We start from the raw sequence: 26,895 nt of genomic DNA on the forward strand, positions 1-26,895 counted from the left end.
CGAAATACAGATGTAACTCTGTGAGATGAATTAACAGAACACCAAGCAGTTTCTCAGAAAGCTTCTTTCCAGATTTCATCTGAGGATATTTCCTTTTTCACCATAGCCCTCTATGGGCTTCCAAATATCACTTTGCCAATTCCACAAGAACTGTATTAGCGAAAGGCTTCTTGAGGGGAAAGCTGTAACTCTGTCAGTTGATTTCACAGAACACAAAGAAGTTTCTCAGAAAGCTTCTTTCTCTTTGTATTCGGACGATATTTCCTTTGGCCCTATAGTCTTCAAAGGGATCTGAAATATCTGTTCTCATGTTTCACAGAAATAAGGCTAGCAAAGAGATCCACGAAATACAGATGTTACTCTGTGAGATGAATTAACAGAACACTAAGCAGTTTCTCAGAAAGCTTCTTTCCAGATTTCATCAGAGGATATTTCCTTTTTCAACATAGCCCTCTATGGGCTTCCAAATATCACTTTGCCAATTCCACAAGAAGTGTCTTAGCGAAAGGCTTCTTGAGGGGAAAGCTGTAACTCTGTGAGATGATTTCACAGAACACAAAGAAGTTTCTCAGAAACCTTGTTTCTCTTTGTTATCGGAGGATATTTACTTTGGCCCTATAATCTTCAAAGGGATCCGAAATATCTGTTCTCAGATTCCACAGAAATAAGGCTAGCAAAGAGATTCACGAAATACAGATGTAACTCTGTGAGATGAATTAACAGAACACCAAGCAGTTTCTCAGAAAGCTTCTTTCCAGATTTCATCTGAGTATATTTCCTTTTTCACCATTGCCCTCTAAGGGCTTCCAAATATCACTTTGCCAATTCCACAAGAACTGCCTTAGCGAAAGGCTTTTTGAGGGGAAAGATGTAACTCTGTGAGGTGATTTCACAGAACGCAAAGAAGTTTCTCAGAAAGCTTCCTTCTCTCTGTTATCGGAGGATATTTCCTTTGGCCCCATAGTCTTCAAAGGGATCCGAAATATCTGTTCTCAGATTCCACAGAAATAAGGCTAGCAAAGAGATCGAAGAAATACAGATGTAACTCTGTGAGATGAATTAACAGAACACTAAGCAGTTTCTCAGAAAGCTTCTTTCCAGATTTCATCTGAGGATATTTCCTTTTTCGCCATAGCCCTCTATGGGCTTCCAAATATCACTTTCCCAATTCCACAAGAAGTGTCTTAGCGAAAGGCTTCTTGAGGAGAAAGCTGTAACTCTGTGAGATGATTTCACAGAACACAAAGAGGTTTCTCAGAAACCTTGTTTCTCTTTGTTATCGGAGGATATTTCCTTTGGCCCTATAGTCTTCAAAGGGATCGGAAATATCTGTTCTCAGATTCCACAAAAATAAGGCTAGCAAAGAGATCCACGAAATACAGATGTAACTCTGTGAGATGAATTAACAGAACACCAAGCAGTTTCTCAGAAATCTTCTTTCCATATTTCATCTGAGGATATTTCCTTTTTCACCATAGCCCTCTATGGGTTTCCAAATATCACTTTGCCAATTCCATAAGAACTGTCTTAGCGAAAGGCTTCTTGAGGGGAAAGCTGTAACTCTATGAGTTGATTTCACAGAACACAAAGAAGTTTCTCAGAAACCTTGTTTCTCTTTGTTATCGGAGGATATTTCCTTTGGCCCTATAGTCTTCAAAGGGATCCGAAATATCTGTTCTCAGATTCCACAAAAATAAGGCTAGCAAAGAGATCCACGAAATACAGATGTAACTCTGTGAGATGAATTAACAGAACACCAAGCAGTTTCTCAGAAATCTTCTTTCCATATTTCATCTGAGGATATTTCCTTTTTCACCATAGCCCTCTATGGGTATCCAAATATCACTTTGCCAATTCCATAAGAACTGTCTTAGCGAAAGGCTTCTTGAGGGGAAAGCTGTAACTCTGTGAGTTGATTTCACAGAACACAAAGAAGTTTCTCAGAAAGCTTCTTTCTCTTTGTAATCGGAGGATATTTCCTTTGGCCCTATAGTCTTCAAAGGGATCCGAAATATCTGTTCTCAGATTCCACAGAAATAAGGCTAGCAAGAGATTCACGAAATACAGATGTAACTCTGTGAGATGAATTAACAGAACACCAAGCAGTTTCTCAGAAAGCTTCTTTCCAGAGTTCATCTGAGGATATTTCCTTTTTCACCATAGCCCTCTATGGGCTTCCAAATATCACTTTGCCAATTCCACAAGAACTGTCTTAGCGAAAGGCTTCTTGAGGGAAAGCTGTAACTCTGTGAGATGATTTCACTGAACAGAAAGAAGTTTCTCAGAAAGCTTCTTTCTCTTTGTTATCGGAGATTAATTCCTTTGGCCCTATAGTCTTCAAAAGGATCCGAAATATCTGTTCTCAGATTCCACAGAAATAAGGCTAGCAAAGAGATCCACGAAATACAGATGTAACTCTGTGAGATGAATTAACAGAACACCAAGCAGTTTCTCAGAAAGCTTCTTTCCAGATTTCATCTGAGGATATTTCCTTTTTCACCATAGCCCTCTATGGGCTTCCAAATATCACTTTGCCAATTCCACAAGAACTGTCTTAGCGAAAGGCTTCTTGAGGGGAAAGCTGTAACTCTGTCAGTTGATTTCACAGAACACAAAGAAGTTTCTCAGAAAGCTTCTTTCTCTTTGTAATCGGACGATATTTCCTTTGGCCCTATAGTCTTCAAAGGGATCCGAAATATCTGTTCTCATGTTTCACAGAAATAAGGCTAGCAAAGAGATCCACGAAATACAGATGTTACTCTGTGAGATGAATTAACAGAACACTAAGCAGTTTCTCAGAAAGCTTCTTTCCAGATTTCATCAGAGGATATTTCCTTTTTCAACATAGCCCTCTATGGGCTTCCAAATATCACTTTGCCAATTCCACAAGAAGTGTCTTAGCGAAAGGCTTCTTGAGGGGAAAGCTGTAACTCTGTGAGATGATTTCACAGAACACAAAGAAGTTTCTCAGAAACCTTGTTTCTCTTTGTTATCGGAGGATATTTACTTTGGCCCTATAATCTTCAAAGGGATCCGAAATATCTGTTCTCAGATTCCACAGAAATAAGGCTAGCAAAGAGATTCACGAAATACAGATGTAACTCTGTGAGATGAATTAACAGAACACCAAGCAGTTTCTCAGAAAGCTTCTTTCCAGATTTCATCTGAGTATATTTCCTTTTTCACCATTGCCCTCTAAGGGCTTCCAAATATCACTTTGCCAATTCCACAAGAACTGCCTTAGCGAAAGGCTTTTTGAGGGGAAAGATGTAACTCTGTGAGGTGATTTCACAGAACGCAAAGAAGTTTCTCAGAAAGCTTCCTTCTCTCTGTTATCGGAGGATATTTCCTTTGGGCCCATAGTCTTCAAAGGGATCCGAAATATCTGTTCTCAGATTCCACAGAAATAAGGCTAGCAAAGAGATCGAAGAAATACAGATGTAACTCTGTGAGATGAATTAACAGAACACCAAGCAGTTTCTCAGAAAGCTTCTTTCCAGATTTCATCTGAGGATATTTCCTTTTTCACCATAGCCCTCTATGGGCTTCCAAATATCACTTTCCCAATTCCACAAGAAGTGTCTTAGCGAATGGCTTCTTGAGGAGAAAGCTGTAACTCTGTGAGATGATTTCACAGAACACAAAGAGGTTTCTCAGAAACCTTGTTTCTCTTTGTTATCGGAGGATATTTCCTTTGGCCCTATAGTCTTCAAAGGGATCGGAAATATCTGTTCTCAGATTCCACAAAAATAAGGCTAGCAAAGAGATCCACGAAATACAGATGTAACTCTTTGAGATGAATTAACAGAACACCAAGCAGTTTCTCAGAAATCTTCTTTCCATATTTCATCTGAGGATATTTCCTTTTTCACCATAGCCCTCTATGGGTTTCCAAATATCACTTTGCCAATTCCATAAGAACTGTCTTAGCGAAAGGCTTCTTGAGGGGAAAGCTGTAACTCTATGAGTTGATTTCACAGAACACAAAGAAGTTTCTCAGAAAGCTTCTTTCTCTTTGTAATCGGAGGATATTTCCTTTGGCCCTATAGTCTTCAAAGAGATCCGAAATATCTGTTCTCAGATTCCACAGAAATAAGGCTTGCAAGAGATCCACGAAATACAGATGTAACTCTGTGAGATGAATTAACAGAACACCAAGCAGTTTCTCAGAAAGCTTCTTTCCAGAGTTCATCTGAGGATATTTCCTTTTTCACCATAGCCCTCTATGGGCTTCCAAATATCACTTTGCCAATTCCACAAGAACTGTCTTAGCGAAAGGCTTCTTGAGGGGAAAGCTGTAGCTGTGTGAGATGATTTCACAGAACGCAAAGAAGTTTCTCAGAAAGCTTCCTTCTCTTTGTTATCAGAGGATATTTTCTTTGGCCCTATAGTCTTCAAAGGGATCCGAAATATCTGTTCTCAGATTCCACAGACATAAGGCTAGCAAAGAGATCCAAGAAATACAGATGTAACTCTGTGAGATGAATTAAGAGAACACCAAGCAGTTTCTCAGAAAGCTTCTTTCCAGATTTCATCTGAGGATATTTCCTTTTTCACCATAGCCCTCTGTGGGCTTCCAAATATCACTTTCCCAATTCCACAAGAAGTGTCTTAGCGAAAGGCTTCTTGAGGGGAAAGCTGTAACTCTGTGAGATGATTTCACAGAACACAAAGAAGTTTCTCAAAAATCTTGTTTCTCTTTGTTATCGGAGGATATTTCCTTTGGCCCTATAGTCTTCAAAGGGATCCGAAATATCTGTTCTCAGATTCCACAAAAATAAGGCTAGCAAAAAGATCCACGAAATACAGATGTAGCTCTGTGAGATGAATTAAGAGAACACCAAGCAGTTTCTCAGAAAGCTTCTTTCCAGATTTCATCTGAGGATATTTCCTTTTTCACCATAGCCCTCTATGGGTTTCCAAATATCATTTTGCCAATTCCACAAGAACTGTCTTAGCGAAAGGCTTCTTGAGGGGAAAGCTGTAACTCTGTGAGTTGATTTCACAGAACACAAAGAAGTTTCTCAGAAAGCTTCTTTCTCTTTGTAATCAGAGGATATTTTCTTTGGCCCTATAGTCTTCAAAGGGATCCGAAATATCTGTTCTCAGATTCCACAGAAATAAGGCTAGCAAAGAGATCCAAGAAATACAGATGTAACTCTGTGAGATGAATTAACAGAACACTAAGCAGTTTCTCAGAAAGCTTCTTTCCAGATTTCATCTGAGGATATTTCCTTTTTCAACATAGCCCTCTATGGGCTTCCAAATATCACTTTCCCAATTCCACAAGAAGTGTCTTAGCGAAAGGCTTCTTGAGGGTAAAGCTGTAACTCTGTGAGATGATTTCACAGAAAACAAAGAAGTGTCTCAGAAACCTTGTTTCTCTTTGTTATCGGAGGATATTTCCTTTGGCCCTATAGTCTTCAAAGGGATCCGAAATATCTGTTCTCAGATTCCACAGAAATAAGGCTAGCAAAGAGATCCAAGAAATACAGATGTAACTCTGTGAGCTGTATTAACAGAACACTAAGCAGTTTCTCAGAAAGCTTCTTTCCAGATTTCATCTGAGGATATTTCCTTTTTCACCATAGCCCTCTATGGGCTTCCAAATATCACTTTCCCAATTCCACAAGAAGTGTCTTAGCGAAAGGCTTCTTGAGGGGAAAGCTGTAACTCTGTGAGATGATTTCACAGAACACAAAGAAGTTTCTCAGAAACCTTGTTTCTCTTTGTTATCGAAGGATATTTCCTTTGGCCCTATAGTCTTCAAAGGGATCGGAAATATCTGTTCTCAGATTCCACAAAACTAAGGCTAGCAAAGAGATCCACGAAATACAGATGTAACTCTGTGAGATGAATTAACAGAACACCAAGCAGTTTCTCAGAAAGCTTCTTTCCAGATTTCATCTGAGGATATTTCCTTTTTCACCATAGCCCTCTATGGGTTTCCAAATATCACTTTGCCAATTCCACAAGAACTGTCTTAGCGAAAGGCTTCTCGAGGTGAAAGCTGTAACTGTGTGAGATGATTTCACAGAACGCAAAGAAGTTTCTCAGAAAGCTTCCTTCTCTTTGTTATCGGAGGATATTTCCTTTGGCCCTATAGTCTTCAAAGGGATCCGAAATATCTGTTCTCAGATTCCACAGACATAAGGCTAGCAAAGAGTTCCAAGAAATACAGATGTAACTCTGTGAGATGAATTAAGAGAACACCAAGCAGTTTCTCTGAAAGCTTCTTTCCAGATTACATCTGAGGATATTTCCTTTTTCACCATAGCCCTCTATGGGCTTCCAAATATCACTTTGCCAATTCCACAAGAACTGTCTTAGCGAAAGGCTTCTTGAGGGGAAAGCTGTAACTCTGTGAGATGATTTCACTGAACAGAAAGAAGTTTCTCAGAAAGCTTGTTTCTCTTTGTTATCAGAGGACATTTCCTTTGGCCCTATAGTCTTCAAAGGGATCCGAAATATCTGTTCTCAGATTCCACAGAAATAAGGCTAGCAAAGAGATGCACGAAATACAGATGTAACTCTGTGAGATGAATTAACAGAACACCAAGCAGTTTCTCAGAAAGCTTCTTTCCAGATTTCATCTGAGGATAATTCCTTTTTCACCATAGCCCTCTATGGGCTTCCAAATATCACTTTGCCAATTCCACAAGAACTGTCTTAGCGAAAGGCTTCTTGAGGGGAAAGCTGTAACTGTGTGAGATGATTTCACAAAACGCAAAGACGTTTCTCAGAAAGCTTCCTTCACTTTGTTATCGGAGGATATTTCCTTTGGCCCTATAGTCTTCAAAGGGATCCGAAATATCTGTTCTCAGATTCCACAGACATAAGGCTAGCAAAGAGATCCAAGAAATACAGATGTAACTCTGTGAGATGAATTAAGAGAACACCAAGCAGTTTCTCAGAAAGCTTCTTTCCAGATTTCATCTGAGGATATTTCCTTTTTCACCATAGCCCTCTATGGGCTTCCAAATATCACTTTGCCAATTCCACAAGAAGTGTCTTAGCGAAAGGCTTCTTGAGGGGAAAGCTGTAACTCTGTGAGATGATTTCACAGAACACAAAGAACTTTCTCAGAAAGCTTCTTTCTGTTTGTTATCAGAGGATACTTCCTTTTGCTCTATAGTCTTCAAAGGGATCCGAAATATCTGTTCTCAGATTCCACAGAAAAAAGGCTAGCAAAGAGATCCAAGAAATACAGATGTAACTCTGTGAGATGAATTAACAGAACACTAAGCACTTTCTCAGAAAGCTTCTTTCCAGATTTCATCTGAGGATATTTCCTTTTTCACCATAGCCCTCTATGGACTTCCAAATATCACTTTCCCAATTCCACAAGAAGTGTCTTAGCGAAAGGATTCTTGAGGGGAAAGCTGTAATTCTATGAGATGATTTCACAGAACACAAAGAAGTTTCTCAGAAACCTTGTTTCTCTTTGTTATCGGAGGACATTTCCTTTGGCCCTATATTCTTCAATGGGATCCGAAATATCTGTTCTCAGATTCCACAAAAATAAGGCTAGCAAAGGGATCCACGAAATACAGATGTAACTCTGTGAGGTGAATTAACAGAACACCAAGTAGTTTCTCAGAAAGCTTCTTTCCAGATTTCATCTGAGGATATTTCCTTTTTCACCATAGCCCTCTATGGGCTTCCAAATATCACTTTGCCAATTCCACAAGAAGTGTCTTAGCGAAAGGCTTCTTGAGGGGAAAGCTGTAACTCTGTGAGATAATTTCACAGAACACAGAGAGCTTTCTCAGAAAGCTTCTTTCTCTTTGTTATCCGAGGATACTTCCTTTTGCCCTATAGTCTTCAAAGGGATCCGAAATATCTGTTCTCAGATTCCACAGAAATAAGGCTAGCAAAGAGATCCACGAAATACAGATGTAACTCTGTGAGATGAATTAACAGAACACCAAGCAGTTTCTCAGAAAGCTTGTTTCCAGATTTCATCTGAGGATATTTCCTTTTTCACCATAGCCCTCTATGGGCTTCCAAATATCACTTTGCCAATTCCAAAAGAACTGTCTTAGCGAAAGGCTTCTTGAGGGGAAAGCTGTAACTGTGTGAGATGATTTCACAGAACGCAAAGATGTCTCTCAGAAATCTTCCTTCTCTTTGTTATCGGAGGATATTTCCTTTGGCCCTATAGTCTTCAAAGGGATCCGAAATATCTGTTCTCAGATTCCACAGAAATAAGGCTAGCAAAGAGATCCAAGAAATACAGATGTAACTCTGTGAGATGAATTAACAGAACACTAAGCAGTTTCTCAGAAAGCTTCTTTCCAGATTTCATCTGAAGATATTTCCTTTTTCATCATAGCCCTCTATGGGCTTCCAAATATCACTTTGCCAATTCCACAAGAAGTGTCTTAGCGAAAGGCTTCTTCAGGGGAAAGCTGTAACTCTGTGAGATGATTTCACAGAACACAAAGAAGTTTCTCAGAAACCTTGTTTCTCTTTGTTTTCGGAGGATATTTCCTTTGGCCCTATAGTCTTAAAAGAGATCCGAAATATCTGTTCTCAGATTCCACAGAAATAAGGCTAGCAAAGAGATCCAAGAAATACAGATATAACTCTGTGAGCTGAATTAACAGAACACTAAGCAGTTTCTCAGAAAGCTTCTTTCCAGATTTCATCTGAGGATATTTCCTTTTTCACCATAGCCCTCTATGGGCTTCCAAATATCACTTCCCAATTCCACAAGAACTGTCTTAGCGAAAGGCTTCTTGAGGGGAAAGCTGTAACTCTGTGAGATGATTTCACTGAACAGAAAGAAGTTTCTCAGAAAGCTTGTTTCTCTTTGTTATCAGAGGACATTTCCTTTGGCCCTATAGTCTTCAAAGGGATCCGAAATATCTGTTCTCAGATTCCACAGAAATAAGGCTAGCAAAGAGATGCACGAAATACAGATGTAACTCTGTGAGATGAATTAACAGAACACCAAGCAGTTTCTCAGAAAGCTTCTTTCCAGATTTCATCTGAGGATAATTCCTTTTTCACCATAGCCCTCTATGGGCTTCCAAATATCACTTTGCCAATTCCACAAGAACTGTCTTAGCGAAAGGCTTCTTGAGGGGAAAGCTGTAACTCTGTGAGATGATTTCACAAAACGCAAAGACGTTTCTCAGAAAGCTTCCTTCACTTTGTTATCGGAGGATATTTCCTTTGGCCCTATAGTCTTCAAAGGGATCCGAAATATCTGTTCTCAGATTCCACAGACATAAGGCTAGCAAAGAGATCCAAGAAATACAGATGTAACTCTGTGAGATGAATTAAGAGAACACCAAGCAGTTTCTCAGAAAGCTTCTTTCCAGATTTCATCTGAGGATATTTCCTTTTTCACCATAGCCCTCTATGGGCTTCCAAATATCACTTTGCCAATTCCACAAGAAGTGTCTTAGCGAAAGGCTTCTTGAGGGGAAAGCTGTAACTCTGTGAGATGATTTCACAGACCACAAAGAACTTTCTCAGAAAGCTTCTTTCTGTTTGTTATCAGAGGATACTTCCTTTTGCTCTATAGTCTTCAAAGGGATCCGAAATATCTGTTCTCAGATTCCAAAGAAATAAGGCTAGCAAAGAGATCCACGAAATACAGATGTACCTCTGTGAGATGAATTAACAGAACACCAAGCTGTTCTCAGATAGCTTCTTTCCAGATTTCATCTGAGGATATTTCCTTTTTCACCATAGCCCTCTATGGGCTTCCAAATATCACTTTGCCAATTCCAAAAGAACTGTCTTAGCCAAAGGCTTCTTGAGGGGAAAGCTGTAACTCTGTGAGATGATTTCACAGAACACAAAGAACTTTCTCAGAAAGCTTCTTTCTCTTTGTTATCGGAGGATAATTCCTTTGGCCCTATAGTCTTCAAAGGGATCCGAAATATCTGTTCTCAGATTCCACAGAAATAAGGCTATCAAAGAGATCCACGAAATACAGATGTAACTCTGTGATATTAATTAACAGAACACCAAGCAGTTTCTCAGAAAGCTTCTTTCCAGATTTCATCTGAGGATATTTCCTTTTTCACCATAGCCCTCTATGGGCTTCCAAATATCACTTTGCCAATTCCACAAGAAGTGTCTTAGCGAAAGGCTTCTTGAGGGGAAAGCTGTAACTCTGTGAGATGATTTCACAGAACACAAAGAACTTTCTCAGAAAGCTTCTTTCTGTTTGTTATCAGAGGATACTTCCTTTTGCTCTATAGTCTTCAAAGGGATCCGAAATATCTGTTCTCAGATTCCACAGAAAAAAGGCTAGCAAAGAGATCCAAGAAATACAGATGTAACTCTGTGAGATGAATTAACAGAACACTAAGCACTTTCTCAGAAAGCTTCTTTCCAGATTTCATCTGAGGATATTTCCTTTTTCACCATAGCCCTCTATGGGCTTCCAAATATCACTTTCCCAATTCCACAAGAAGTGTCTTAGCGAAAGGCTTCTTGAGGGGAAAGCTGTAATTCTATGAGATGATTTCACAGAACACAAAGAAGTTTCTCAAAAACCTTGTTTCTCTTTGTTATCGGAGGATATTTCCTTTGGCCCTATAGTCTTCAATGGGATCCGAAATATCTGTTCTCAGATTCCACAAAAATAAGGCTAGCAAAGAGATCCACGAAATACAGATGTAACTCTGTGAGGTGAATTAACAGAACACCAAGTAGTTTCTCAGAAAGCTTCTTTCCAGATTTCATCTGAGGATATTTCCTTTTTCACCATAGCCCTCTATGGGCTTCCAAATATCACTTTGCCAATTCCACAAGAAGTGTCTTAGCGAAAGGCTTCTTGAGGGGAAAGCTGTAACTCTGTGAGATAATTTCACAGAACACAGAGAGCTTTCTCAGAAAGCTTCTTTCTCTTTGTTATCCGAGGATACTTCCTTTTGCCCTATAGTCTTCAAAGGGATCCGAAATATCTGTTCTCAGATTCCACAGAAATAAGGCTAGCAAAGAGATCCACGAAATACAGATGTAACTCTGTGAGATGAATTAACAGAACACCAAGCAGTTTCTCAGAAAGCTTCTTTCCAGATTTCATCTGAGGATATTTCCTTTTTCACCATAGCCCTCTATGGGCTTCCAAATATCACTTTGCCAATTCCAAAAGAACTGTCTTAGCGAAAGGCTTCTTGAGGGGAAAGCTGTAACTCTGTCAGATGATTTCACAGAACGCAAAGAAGTTTCTCAGAAAGCTTCCTTCTCTTTGTTATCGGAGGATATTTCCTTTGGCCCTATATTCTTCAAAGGGATCCGAAATATCTGTTCTCAGATTCCACAGAAATAAGGCTAGCAAAGAGATCCAAGAAATACAGATGTAACTCTGTGAGATGAATTAACAGAACACGAAGCAGTTTCTCAGAAAGCTTCTTTCCAGATTTCATCTGAAGATATTTCCTTTTTCATCATAGCCCTCTATGGGCTTCCAAATATCACTTTGCCAATTCCACAAGAAGTGTCTTAGCGAAAGGATTCTTTAGGGGAAAGCTGTAACTCTGTGAGATGATTTCACAGAACACAAAGAAGTGTCTCAGAAACCTTGTTTCTCTTTGTAATCGGAAGATATTTCCTTTGGCCCTATAGTCTTAAAAGAGATCCGAAATATCTGTTCTCAGATTCCACAGAAATAAGGCTAGCAAAGAGATCCAAGAAATACAGATGTAACTCTGTGAGCTGAATTAACAGAACACTAAGCAGTTTCTCAGAAAGCTTCTTTCCAGATTTCATCTGAGGATATTTCCTTTTTCACCATAGCACTCTATGGGTTTCCAAATATCATTTTGCCAATTCCACAAGAACTGTCTTAGCGAAAGGCTTCTTGAGGGGAAAGCTGTAACTCTGTGAGTTGATTTCACAGAACACAAAGAAGTTTCTCAGAAAGCTTCTTTCTCTTTGTAATCGGAGGATATTTCCTTTGGCCCTATAGTCTTCAAAGGGATCCGAAATGTCTGTTCTCAGATTCCACAGAAATAAGGCTAGCAAGAGATCCACGAAATACAGATGTAACTCTGTGAGATGAATTAACAGAACACGAAGCAGTTTCTCAGAAAGCTTCTTTCCAGATTTCATCTGAGGATATTTCCTTTTTCACCATAGCCCTCTATGGGCTTCCAAATATCACTTTGCCAATTCCACAAGAACTGTCTTAACGAAAGGCTTCTTGAGGGGAAAGCTGTAACTGTGTGAGATGATTTCACAGAACGCAAAGATGTTTCTCAGAAAGCTTCTTTCTCTTTGTAATCAGAGGATATTTTCTTTGGCCCTATAGTCTTCAAAGGGATCCGAAATATCTGTTCTCAGATTCCACAGAAATAAGGCTAGCAAAGAGATCCAAGAAATACAGATGTAACTCTGTGAGATGAATTAACAGAACACTAAGCAGTTTCTCAGAAAGCTTCTTTCCAGATTTCATCTGAGGATATTTCCTTTTTCAACATAGCCCTCTATGGGCTTCCAAATATCACTTTCCCAATTCCACAAGAAGTGTCTTAGCGAAAGGCTTCTTGAGGGTAAAGCTGTAACTCTGTGAGATGATTTCACAGAAAACAAAGAAGTGTCTCAGAAACCTTGTTTCTCTTTGTTATCGGAGGATATTTCCTTTGGCCCTATAGTCTTCAAAGGGATCCGAAATATCTGTTCTCAGATTCCACAGAAATAAGGCTAGCAAAGAGATCCAAGAAATACAGATGTAACTCTGTGAGCTGTATTAACAGAACACTAAGCAGTTTCTCAGAAAGCTTCTTTCCAGATTTCATCTGAGGATATTTCCTTTTTCACCATAGCCCTCTATGGGCTTCCAAATATCACTTTCCCAATTCCACAAGAAGTGTCTTAGCGAAAGGCTTCTTGAGGGGAAAGCTGTAACTCTGTGAGATGATTTCACAGAACACAAAGAAGTTTCTCAGAAACCTTGTTTCTCTTTGTTATCGAAGGATATTTCCTTTGGCCCTATAGTCTTCAAAGGGATCGGAAATATCTGTTCTCAGATTCCACAAAACTAAGGCTAGCAAAGAGATCCACGAAATACAGATGTAACTCTGTGAGATGAATTAACAGAACACCAAGCAGTTTCTCAGAAAGCTTCTTTCCAGATTTCATCTGAGGATATTTCCTTTTTCACCATAGCCCTCTATGGGTTTCCAAATATCACTTTGCCAATTCCACAAGAACTGTCTTAGCGAAAGGCTTCTCGAGGTGAAAGCTGTAACTGTGTGAGATGATTTCACAGAACGCAAAGAAGTTTCTCAGAAAGCTTCCTTCTCTTTGTTATCGGAGGATATTTCCTTTGGCCCTATAGTCTTCAAAGGGATCCGAAATATCTGTTCTCAGATTCCACAGACATAAGGCTAGCAAAGAGTTCCAAGAAATACAGATGTAACTCTGTGAGATGAATTAAGAGAACACCAAGCAGTTTCTCTGAAAGCTTCTTTCCAGATTACATCTGAGGATATTTCCTTTTTCACCATAGCCCTCTATGGGCTTCCAAATATCACTTTGCCAATTCCACAAGAACTGTCTTAGCGAAAGGCTTCTTGAGGGGAAAGCTGTAACTCTGTGAGATGATTTCACTGAACAGAAAGAAGTTTCTCAGAAAGCTTGTTTCTCTTTGTTATCAGAGGACATTTCCTTTGGCCCTATAGTCTTCAAAGGGATCCGAAATATCTGTTCTCAGATTCCACAGAAATAAGGCTAGCAAAGAGATGCACGAAATACAGATGTAACTCTGTGAGATGAATTAACAGAACACCAAGCAGTTTCTCAGAAAGCTTCTTTCCAGATTTCATCTGAGGATAATTCCTTTTTCACCATAGCCCTCTATGGGCTTCCAAATATCACTTTGCCAATTCCACAAGAACTGTCTTAGCGAAAGGCTTCTTGAGGGGAAAGCTGTAACTGTGTGAGATGATTTCACAAAACGCAAAGACGTTTCTCAGAAAGCTTCCTTCACTTTGTTATCGGAGGATATTTCCTTTGGCCCTATAGTCTTCAAAGGGATCCGAAATATCTGTTCTCAGATTCCACAGACATAAGGCTAGCAAAGAGATCCAAGAAATACAGATGTAACTCTGTGAGATGAATTAAGAGAACACCAAGCAGTTTCTCAGAAAGCTTCTTTCCAGATTTCATCTGAGGATATTTCCTTTTTCACCATAGCCCTCTATGGGCTTCCAAATATCACTTTGCCAATTCCACAAGAAGTGTCTTAGCGAAAGGCTTCTTGAGGGGAAAGCTGTAACTCTGTGAGATGATTTCACAGAACACAAAGAACTTTCTCAGAAAGCTTCTTTCTGTTTGTTATCAGAGGATACTTCCTTTTGCTCTATAGTCTTCAAAGGGATCCGAAATATCTGTTCTCAGATTCCACAGAAAAAAGGCTAGCAAAGAGATCCAAGAAATACAGATGTAACTCTGTGAGATGAATTAACAGAACACTAAGCACTTTCTCAGAAAGCTTCTTTCCAGATTTCATCTGAGGATATTTCCTTTTTCACCATAGCCCTCTATGGACTTCCAAATATCACTTTCCCAATTCCACAAGAAGTGTCTTAGCGAAAGGATTCTTGAGGGGAAAGCTGTAATTCTATGAGATGATTTCACAGAACACAAAGAAGTTTCTCAGAAACCTTGTTTCTCTTTGTTATCGGAGGACATTTCCTTTGGCCCTATATTCTTCAATGGGATCCGAAATATCTGTTCTCAGATTCCACAAAAATAAGGCTAGCAAAGGGATCCACGAAATACAGATGTAACTCTGTGAGGTGAATTAACAGAACACCAAGTAGTTTCTCAGAAAGCTTCTTTCCAGATTTCATCTGAGGATATTTCCTTTTTCACCATAGCCCTCTATGGGCTTCCAAATATCACTTTGCCAATTCCACAAGAAGTGTCTTAGCGAAAGGCTTCTTGAGGGGAAAGCTGTAACTCTGTGAGATAATTTCACAGAACACAGAGAGCTTTCTCAGAAAGCTTCTTTCTCTTTGTTATCCGAGGATACTTCCTTTTGCCCTATAGTCTTCAAAGGGATCCGAAATATCTGTTCTCAGATTCCACAGAAATAAGGCTAGCAAAGAGATCCACGAAATACAGATGTAACTCTGTGAGATGAATTAACAGAACACCAAGCAGTTTCTCAGAAAGCTTGTTTCCAGATTTCATCTGAGGATATTTCCTTTTTCACCATAGCCCTCTATGGGCTTCCAAATATCACTTTGCCAATTCCAAAAGAACTGTCTTAGCGAAAGGCTTCTTGAGGGGAAAGCTGTAACTGTGTGAGATGATTTCACAGAACGCAAAGATGTCTCTCAGAAATCTTCCTTCTCTTTGTTATCGGAGGATATTTCCTTTGGCCCTATAGTCTTCAAAGGGATCCGAAATATCTGTTCTCAGATTCCACAGAAATAAGGCTAGCAAAGAGATCCAAGAAATACAGATGTAACTCTGTGAGATGAATTAACAGAACACTAAGCAGTTTCTCAGAAAGCTTCTTTCCAGATTTCATCTGAAGATATTTCCTTTTTCATCATAGCCCTCTATGGGCTTCCAAATATCACTTTGCCAATTCCACAAGAAGTGTCTTAGCGAAAGGCTTCTTCAGGGGAAAGCTGTAACTCTGTGAGATGATTTCACAGAACACAAAGAAGTTTCTCAGAAACCTTGTTTCTCTTTGTTTTCGGAGGATATTTCCTTTGGCCCTATAGTCTTAAAAGAGATCCGAAATATCTGTTCTCAGATTCCACAGAAATAAGGCTAGCAAAGAGATCCAAGAAATACAGATATAACTCTGTGAGCTGAATTAACAGAACACTAAGCAGTTTCTCAGAAAGCTTCTTTCCAGATTTCATCTGAGGATATTTCCTTTTTCACCATAGCCCTCTATGGGCTTCCAAATATCACTTCCCAATTCCACAAGAACTGTCTTAGCGAAAGGCTTCTTGAGGGGAAAGCTGTAACTCTGTGAGATGATTTCACTGAACAGAAAGAAGTTTCTCAGAAAGCTTGTTTCTCTTTGTTATCAGAGGACATTTCCTTTGGCCCTATAGTCTTCAAAGGGATCCGAAATATCTGTTCTCAGATTCCACAGAAATAAGGCTAGCAAAGAGATGCACGAAATACAGATGTAACTCTGTGAGATGAATTAACAGAACACCAAGCAGTTTCTCAGAAAGCTTCTTTCCAGATTTCATCTGAGGATAATTCCTTTTTCACCATAGCCCTCTATGGGCTTCCAAATATCACTTTGCCAATTCCACAAGAACTGTCTTAGCGAAAGGCTTCTTGAGGGGAAAGCTGTAACTCTGTGAGATGATTTCACAAAACGCAAAGACGTTTCTCAGAAAGCTTCCTTCACTTTGTTATCGGAGGATATTTCCTTTGGCCCTATAGTCTTCAAAGGGATCCGAAATATCTGTTCTCAGATTCCACAGACATAAGGCTAGCAAAGAGATCCAAGAAATACAGATGTAACTCTGTGAGATGAATTAAGAGAACACCAAGCAGTTTCTCAGAAAGCTTCTTTCCAGATTTCATCTGAGGATATTTCCTTTTTCACCATAGCCCTCTATGGGCTTCCAAATATCACTTTGCCAATTCCACAAGAAGTGTCTTAGTGAAAGGCTTCTTGAGGGGAAAGCTGTAACTCTGTGAGATGATTTCACAGACCACAAAGAACTTTCTCAGAAAGCTTCTTTCTGTTTGTTATCAGAGGATACTTCCTTTTGCTCTATAGTCTTCAAAGGGATCCGAAATATCTGTTCTCAGATTCCAAAGAAATAAGGCTAGCAAAGAGATCCACGAAATACAGATGTACCTCTGTGAGATGAATTAACAGAACACCAAGCTGTTCTCAGATAGCTTCTTTCCAGATTTCATCTGAGGATATTTCCTTTTTCACCATAGCCCTCTATGGGCTTCCAAATATCACTTTGCCAATTCCAAAAGAACTGTCTTAGCCAAAGGCTTCTTGAGGGGAAAGCTGTAACTCTGTGAGATGATTTCACAGAACACAAAGAACTTTCTCAGAAAGCTTCTTTCTCTTTGTTATCGGAGGATAATTCCTTTGGCCCTATAGTCTTCAAAGGGATCCGAAATATCTGTTCTCAGATTCCACAGAAATAAGGCTATCAAAGAGATCCACGAAATACAGATGTAACTCTGTGATATTAATTAACAGAACACCAAGCAGTTTCTCAGAAAGCTTCTTTCCAGATTTCATCTGAGGATATTTCCTTTTTCACCATAGCCCTCTATGGGCTTCCAAATATCACTTTGCCAATTCCACAAGAAGTGTCTTAGCGAAAGGCTTCTTGAGGGGAAAGCTGTAACTCTGTGAGATGATTTCACAGAACACAAAGAACTTTCTCAGAAAGCTTCTTTCTGTTTGTTATCAGAGGATACTTCCTTTTGCTCTATAGTCTTCAAAGGGATCCGAAATATCTGTTCTCAGATTCCACAGAAAAAAGGCTAGCAAAGAGATCCAAGAAATACAGATGTAACTCTGTGAGATGAATTAACAGAACACTAAGCACTTTCTCAGAAAGCTTCTTTCCAGATTTCATCTGAGGATATTTCCTTTTTCACCATAGCCCTCTATGGGCTTCCAAATATCACTTTCCCAATTCCACAAGAAGTGTCTTAGCGAAAGGCTTCTTGAGGGGAAAGCTGTAATTCTATGAGATGATTTCACAGAACACAAAGAAGTTTCTCAAAAACCTTGTTTCTCTTTGTTATCGGAGGATATTTCCTTTGGCCCTATAGTCTTCAATGGGATCCGAAATATCTGTTCTCAGATTCCACAAAAATAAGGCTAGCAAAGAGATCCACGAAATACAGATGTAACTCTGTGAGGTGAATTAACAGAACACCAAGTAGTTTCTCAGAAAGCTTCTTTCCAGATTTCATCTGAGGATATTTCCTTTTTCACCATAGCCCTCTATGGGCTTCCAAATATCACTTTGCCAATTCCACAAGAAGTGTCTTAGCGAAAGGCTTCTTGAGGGGAAAGCTGTAACTCTGTGAGATAATTTCACAGAACACAGAGAGCTTTCTCAGAAAGCTTCTTTCTCTTTGTTATCCGAGGATACTTCCTTTTGCCCTATAGTCTTCAAAGGGATCCGAAATATCTGTTCTCAGATTCCACAGAAATAAGGCTAGCAAAGAGATCCACGAAATACAGATGTAACTCTGTGAGATGAATTAACAGAACACCAAGCAGTTTCTCAGAAAGCTTCTTTCCAGATTTCATCTGAGGATATTTCCTTTTTCACCATAGCCCTCTATGGGCTTCCAAATATCACTTTGCCAATTCCAAAAGAACTGTCTTAGCGAAAGGCTTCTTGAGGGGAAAGCTGTAACTCTGTCAGATGATTTCACAGAACGCAAAGAAGTTTCTCAGAAAGCTTCCTTCTCTTTGTTATCGGAGGATATTTCCTTTGGCCCTATATTCTTCAAAGGGATCCGAAATATCTGTTCTCAGATTCCACAGAAATAAGGCTAGCAAAGAGATCCAAGAAATACAGATGTAACTCTGTGAGATGAATTAACAGAACACGAAGCAGTTTCTCAGAAAGCTTCTTTCCAGATTTCATCTGAAGATATTTCCTTTTTCATCATAGCCCTCTATGGGCTTCCAAATATCACTTTGCCAATTCCACAAGAAGTGTCTTAGCGAAAGGATTCTTTAGGGGAAAGCTGTAACTCTGTGAGATGATTTCACAGAACACAAAGAAGTGTCTCAGAAACCTTGTTTCTCTTTGTAATCGGAAGATATTTCCTTTGGCCCTATAGTCTTAAAAGAGATCCGAAATATCTGTTCTCAGATTCCACAGAAATAAGGCTAGCAAAGAGATCCAAGAAATACAGATGTAACTCTGTGAGCTGAATTAACAGAACACTAAGCAGTTTCTCAGAAAGCTTCTTTCCAGATTTCATCTGAGGATATTTCCTTTTTCACCATAGCACTCTATGGGTTTCCAAATATCATTTTGCCAATTCCACAAGAACTGTCTTAGCGAAAGGCTTCTTGAGGGGAAAGCTGTAACTCTGTGAGTTGATTTCACAGAACACAAAGAAGTTTCTCAGAAAGCTTCTTTCTCTTTGTAATCGGAGGATATTTCCTTTGGCCCTATAGTCTTCAAAGGGATCCGAAATGTCTGTTCTCAGATTCCACAGAAATAAGGCTAGCAAGAGATCCACGAAATACAGATGTAACTCTGTGAGATGAATTAACAGAACACGAAGCAGTTTCTCAGAAAGCTTCTTTCCAGATTTCATCTGAGGATATTTCCTTTTTCACCATAGCCCTCTATGGGCTTCCAAATATCACTTTGCCAATTCCACAAGAACTGTCTTAACGAAAGGCTTCTTGAGGGGAAAGCTGTAACTGTGTGAGATGATTTCACAGAACGCAAAGATGTTTCTCAGAAAGCTTCCTTCTCTTTGTTATCGGAGGATATTTCCTTTGGCCCTATAGTCTTCAAAGGGATCCGAAATATCTGTTCTCAGATTCCACAGAAATAAGGCTAGCAAAGAGATCCAAGAAATACAGATGTAACTCTGTGAGATGAATTAACAGAACACTAAGCAGTTTCTCAGAAAGCTTCTTTCCAGATTTCATCTGAAGATATTTCCTTTTTCATCATAGCCCTCTATGGGCTTCCAAATATCACTTTGCCAATTCCACAAGAAGTGTCTTAGCGAAAGGCTTCTTCAGGGGAAAGCTGTAACTCTGTGAGATGATTTCACAGAACACAAAGAAGTTTCTCAGAAACCTTGTTTCTCTTTGTTATCGGAGGATATTTCCTTTGGCCCTATAGTCTTAAAAGAGATCCGAAATATCTGTTCTCAGATTCCACAGAAATAAGGCTAGCAAAGATATCCAAGAAATACAGATGTAACTCTGTGAGCTGAATTAACAGAACACTAAGCAGTTTCTCAGAAAGCTTCTTTCCAGATTTCATCTGAGGATATTTCCTTTTTCACCATAGCCCTCTATGGGCTTCCAAATATCACTTCCCAATTCCACAAGAAGTGTCTTAGCGAAAGGCTTCTTGAGGGGAAAGCTGTAACTCTGTTAGATGATTTGACAGAACACAAAGAAGTTTCTCAGAAACCTTGTTTCTCTTTGTTATCAGAGGACATTTCCTTTGGCCCTATAGTCTTCAAAGGGATCCGAAATATCTGTTCTCAGATTCCACAGAAATAAGGCTAGCAAAGAGATGCACGAAATACAGATGTAACTCTGTGAGATGAATTAACAGAACACCAAGCAGTTTCTCAGAAAGCTTCTTTCCAGATTTCATCTGAGGATATTTCCTTTTTCACCATAGCCCTCTATGGGTTTCCAAATATCATTTTGCCAATTCCACAAGAACTGTCTTAGCGAAAGGCTTATTGAGGGGAAAGCTGTAACTCTGTGAGTTGATTTCACAGAACACAAAGAAGTTTCTCAGAAAGCTTCTTTCTCTTTGTAATCGGAGGATATTTCCTTTGGCCCTATAGTCTTCAAAGGGATCCGAAATGTCTGTTCTCAGATTCCACAGAAATAAGGCTAGCAAGAGATCCACGAAATACAGATGTAACTCTGTGAGATGAATTAACAGAACACGAAGCAGTTTCTCAGAAAGCTTCTTTCCAGATTTCATCTGAGGATATTTCCTTTTTCACCATAGCCCTCTATGGGCTTCCAAATATCACTTTGCCAATTCCACAAGAACTGTCTTAGCGAAAGGCTTCTTGAGGGGAAAGCTGTAACTCTGTGAGATGATTTCACAGAACGCAAAGAAGTTTCTCAGAAAGCTTCCTTCACTTTGTTATCGGAGGATATTTCCTTTGGCCCCATAGTCTTCAAAGGGATCCGAAATATCTGTTCTCAGATTCCACAGACATAAGGCTAGCAAAGAGATCCAAGAAATACAGATGTAACTCTGTGAGATGAATTAAGAGAACACCAAGCAGTTTCTCAGAAAGCTTCTTTCCAGATTTCATCTGAGGATATTTCCTTTTTCACCATAGCCCTCTATGGGCTTCCAAATATCACTTTGCCAATTCCACAAGAAGTGTCTTAGCGAAAGGCTTCTTCAGGGGAAAGCTGTAACTCTGTGAGATGATTTCACAGAACACAAAGAAGTTTCTCAGAAACCTTGTTTCTCTTTGTTATCGGAGGATATTTCCTTTGGCCCTATAGTCTTAAAAGAGATCCGAAATATCTGTTCTCAGATTCCACAGAAATAAGGCTAGCAAAGAGATCCAAGAAATACAGATGTAACTCTGTGAGCTGAATTAACAGAACACTAAGCAGTTTCTCAGAAAGCTTCTTTCCAGATTTCATCTGAGGATATTTCCTTTTTCACCATAGCCCTCTATGGGCTTCCAAATATCACTTCCCATTTCCACAAGAAGTGTCTTAGCGAAAGGCTTCTTGAGGGGAAAGCTGTAACTCTGTGAGATGATTTGACAGAACACAAAGAAGTTTCTCAGAAACCTTGTTTCTCTTTGTTATCAGAGGACATTTCCTTTGGCCCTATAGTCTTCAAAGGGATCCGAAATATCTGTTCTCAGATTCCACAGAAATAAGGCTAGCAAAGAGATGCACGAAATACAGATGTAACTCTGTGAGATGAATTAACAGAACACCAAGCAGTTTCTCAGAAAGCTTCTTTCCAGATTTCATCTGAGGATAATTCCTTTTTCAACATAGCCCTCTATGGGCTTCCAAATATCACTTTGCCAATTCCACAAAAACTGTCTTAGCGAAAGGCTTCTTGAGGGGAAAGCTGTAACTCTGTGAGATGATTTCACAGAACGCAAAGAAGTTTCTCAGAAAGCTTCCTTCACTTTGTTATCGGAGGATATTTCCTTTGGCCCTATAGTCTTCAAAGGGATCCGAAATATCTGTTCTCAGATTCCACAGACATAAGGCTAGCAAAGAGATCCAAGAAATACAGATGTAACTCTGTGAGATGAATTAAGAGAACACCAAGCAGTTTCTCAGAAAGCTTCTTTCCAGATTTCATCTGAGGATATTTCCTTTTTCACCATAGCCCTCTATGGGCTTCCAAATATCACTTTGCCAATTCCACAAGAAGTGTCTTAGCGAAAGGCTTCTTGAGGGGAAAGCTGTAACTCTGTGAGATGATTTCACAGAACACAAAGAACTTTCTCAGAAAGCTTCTTTCTGTTTGTTATCAGAGGATACTTCCTTTTGCTCTATAGTCTTCAAAGGGATCCGAAATATCTGGGCTCAGATTCCAAAGTAATAAGGCTAGCAAAGAGATCCACGAAATACAGATGTACCTCTGTGAGATGAATTAACAGAACACCAATCAGTTTCTCAGATAGCTTCTTTCCAGATTTCATCTGAGGATATTTCCTTTTTCACCATAGCCCTCTATGGGCTTCCAAATATCACTTTGCCAATTCCAAAAGAACTGTCTTAGCCAAAGACTTCTTGAGGGGAAAGCTGTAACTCTGTGAGGTGATTTCACAGAACACAAAGAAGTTTCTCAGAAAGCTTCTTTCTCTTTGTTATCGGAGGATAATTCCTTTGGCCCTATAGTCTTCAAAGGGATCCGAAATATCTGTTCTCAGATTCCACAGAAATAAGGCTAGCAAAGAGATCCACGAAATACAGATGTAACTCTGTGATATTAATTAACAGAACACCAAGCAGTTTCTCAGAAAGCTTCTTTCCAGATTTCATCTGAGGATATTTCCTTTTTCACCATAGCCCTCTATGGGCTTCCAAATATCACTTTGCCAATTCCACAAGAAGTGTCTTAGCGAAAGGCTTCTTGAGGGGAAAGCTGTAACTCTGTGAGATGATTTCACAGAACGCAAAGAAGTTTCTCAGAGAGCTTCCTTCTCTTTGTTATCGGAGGATATTTCCTTTGGCCCTATAGTCTTCAAAGGGATCCGAAATATCTGTTCTCAGATTCCACAGAAAAAAGGCTAGCAAAGAGATCCAAGAAATACAGATGTAACTCTGTGAGATGAATTAACAGAACACTAAGCACTTTCTCAGAAAGCTTCTTTCCAGATTTCATCTGAGGATATTTCCTTTTTCACCATAGCCCTCTATGGGCTTCCAAATATCACTTTCCCAATTCCACAAGAAGTGTCTTAGCGAAAGGCTTCTTGAGGGGAAAGCTGTAACTCTGTGAGATGATTTCACAGAACACAAAGAAGTTTCTCAAAAACCTTGTTTCTCTTTGTTATCGGAGGATATTTCCTTTGGCCCTATAGTCTTCAAAGGGATCCGAAATATCTGTTCTCAGATTCAACAAAAATAAGGCTAGCAAAGAGATCCACGAAATACAGATGTAACTCTGTGAGATGAATTAAGAGAACACCAAGCAGTTTCTCAGAAAGCTTCTTTCCAGATTGCATCTGAGGATATTTCCTTTTTCACCATAGCTCTCTATGGGTTTCCAAATATCATTTTGCCAATTCCACAAGAACTGTCTTCGCGAAAGGCTTCTTGAGGGGAAAGCTGTACCTCTGTGAGTTGATTTCACAGAACACAAAGAAGTTTCTCAGAAAGCTTCTTTCTCTTTGTAATCGGAGGATATTTCCTTTGGCCCTATAGTCTTCAAAGGGATCCGAAATATCTGTTCTCAGATTCCACAGAAATAAGGCTAGCAAGAGATTCACGAAATACAGATGTAACTCTGTGAGATGAATTAACAGAACACCAAGCAGTTTCTCAGAAAGCTTCTTTCCAGATTTCATCTGAGGATATTTCCTTTTTCACCATAGCCCTCTATGGGCTTCCAAATATCACTTTGCCAATTCCACAAGAACTGTCTTAGCGAAAGGCTTCTTGAGGGGAAAGCTGTAACTGTGTGAGATGATTTCACAGAATGCAAAGAAGTTTCTCAGAAAGCTTCCTTCTCTTTGTTATCGGAGGATATTTCCTTTGGCCCTATAGTCTTCAAAGGGATCCGAAATATCTGTTCTCAGATTCCACAGACATAAGGCTAGCAAAGAGATCCAAGAAATATAGATGTAACTCTGTGAGATGAATTAAGAGAACACCAAGCAGTTTCTCAGAAAGCTTCTTTCCAGATTTCATCTGAGGATATTTCCTTTTTCACCATAGCCCTCTATGGGCTTCCAAATATCACTTTGCCAATTCCACAAGAAGTGTCTTAGCGAAAGGCTTCTTGAGGGGAAAGCTGTAACTCTGTGAGATAATTTCACAGAACACAAAGAGCTTTCTCAGAAAGCTTCTTTCTCTTTGTTATCGGAGGATAATTCCTTTGGCCCTATAGTCTTCAAAGGGATCCGAAATATCTGTTCTCAGATTCCACAGACATAAGGCTAGCAAAGAGATCCAAGAAATACAGATGTAACTCTGCGAGATGAATTAACAGAACACCAAGCAGTTTCTCAGAAAGCTTCTTTCCAGATTTCATCTGAGGATATTTCCTTTTTCACCATAGAACTCTATGGGCTTCCAAATATCACTTTGCCAATTCCACAAGAAGTGTCTTAGCGAAAGGCTTCTTGAGGGGAAAGCTGTAACTCTGTGAGATAATTTCACAGAACACAAAGAGCTTTCTCAGAAAGCTTCTTTCTCTTTGTTATCAGAGGATACTTCTTTTTGCCCTATAGTCTTCAAAGGGATCCGAAATATCTGTTCTCAGATTCCACAGAAATAAGGCTAGCAAAGAGATCCACGAAATACAGATGTAACTCTGTGAGATGAATTAACAGAACACCAAGCAGTTTCTCAGAAAGCTTCTTTCCAGATTTCATCTGAGGATATTTCCTTTTTCACCATAGCCCTGTATGGGCTTCCAAGTATCACTTTGCCAATTCCACAAGAAGTGTCTTAGCGAAAGGCTTCTTGAGGGGAAAGCTGTAACTCTGTGAGATGATTTCACAGAACACAAAGAACTTTCTCAGAAAGCTTCTTTCTCTTTGTTATCAGAGGATACTTCCTTTGGCCCTATAGTCTTCAAAGGGATCCGATATATCTGTTCTCAGATTCCACAGAAATAAGGCTAGCAAAGAGATCCACGAAATACAGATGTAACTCTGTGAGATGAATTAACAGAACACCAAGCCGTTTCTCAGAAAGCTTCTTTCCAGATTTCATCTGAGGATATTTCCTTTTTCACCATAGCCCTCTATGGGCTTCCAAATATCACTTTGCCAATTCCACAAGAAGTGTCTTAGCGAAAGGCTTCTTGAGGGGAAAGCTGTAACTCTGTGAGATGATTTCACAGAACACAAAGAAGTTTCTCAGAAACCTTGTTTCTCTTTGTTATCGGAGGATATTTCCTTTGGCCCTATATTCTTAAAAGAGATCCGAAATATCTGTTCTCAGATTCCACAGAAATAAGGGTAGCAAAGAGATCCACGAAATACAGATGTAACTCGGTGAGATGAATTAACAGAACACCAAGCCGTTTCTCAGAAAGCTTCTTTCCAGATTTCATCTGAGGATATTTCCTTTTTCACCATAGCCCTCTATGGGCTTCCAAATATCACTTTGCCAATTCCACAAGAACTGTCTTAGCGAAAGGCTTCTTGAGGGGAAAGCTGTAACTCGGTGAGATGATTTCACTGAACAGAAAGAAGTTTCTCAGAAAGCTTCTTTCCCTTTGTTATCGGAGGATAATTCCTTGGGCCCTATAGTCTTCAAAGGGATCCGAAATATCTGTTCTCAGATTCCACAGAAATAAGGCAAGCAAAGAGATCCACGAAATACAGATGTAACTCTGTGAGATGAATTAACAGAACACCAAGCAGTTTCTCAGAAAGCTTCTTTCCAGATTTCATCTGAGGATATTTCCTTTTTCACCATAGCCCTCTATGGGCTTCCAAATATCACTTTGCCAATTCCACAAGAACTGTCTTAGCGAAAGGCTTCTTGAGAGGAAAGCTGTAACTCTGTGAGATGATTTCACAGAACACAAAGAAGTTTCTCAGAAAGCTTGTTTCTCTTTGTTATCAGAGGACATTTCCTTTGGCCCTATAGTCTTCAAAGGGATCCGAAATATCTGTTCTCAGATTCCAAAGAAATAAGGCTAGCAAAGAGATCCACGAAATAAAGATGTACCTCTGTGAGATGAATTAACAGAACACGAAGCAGTTTCTCAGAAAGCTTCTTTCCAGATTTCATCTGAGGATATTTCCTTTTTCACCATAGCCCTCTAGGGGCTTCCAAATATCACTTTGCCAATTCCAAAAGAACTGTCTTAGCCAAAGGCTTCTTGAGGGGAAAGCTGTAACTCTGTGAGATGATTTCACAGAACAGAAAGAAGTTTCTCAGAAAGCTTCTTTCTCTTTGTTATCGGAGGATAATTCCTTTGGCCCTATAGTCTTCAAAGGGATCCGAAATATCTGTTCTCAGATTCCACAGAAATAAGGCTAGCAAAGAGATCCACGAAATACAGATGTAACTCTGTGAGATGAATTAACAGAACACCAAGCAGTTTCTCAGAAAGCTTCTTTCCAGATTTCATCTGAGGATAATTCCTTTTTCACCATAGCCCTCTATGGGCTTCCAAATATCACTTTGCCAATTCCACAAGAAGTGTCTTAGCAAAAGGCTTCTTGAGGGGAAAGCTGTAACTCTGTGAGATGATTTCACAGAACGCAAAGAAGTTTCTCAGAAAACTTCCTTCTCTTTGTTATCGGAGGATATTTCCTTTGGCCCTATAGTCTTCAAAGGGATCCGAAATATCTGTTCTCAGATTCCACAGAAATAAGGCTAGCAAAGAGATCAAAGAAATACAGATGTAACTCTTTAGGATGAATTAACAGAACACTAAGCAGTTTCTCAGAAAGCTTCTTTCCAGATTTCAACTGAGGATATTTCCTTTTTCACCATAGCCCTCTATGGGCTTCCAAATATCACTTTCCCAATTCCACAAGAAGTGT

Source organism: Macaca mulatta, chromosome 10 (genome assembly GCF_049350105.2).
Source record: "Macaca mulatta isolate MMU2019108-1 chromosome 10, T2T-MMU8v2.0, whole genome shotgun sequence".
NCBI lineage: Eukaryota > Metazoa > Chordata > Mammalia > Primates > Cercopithecidae > Macaca > Macaca mulatta.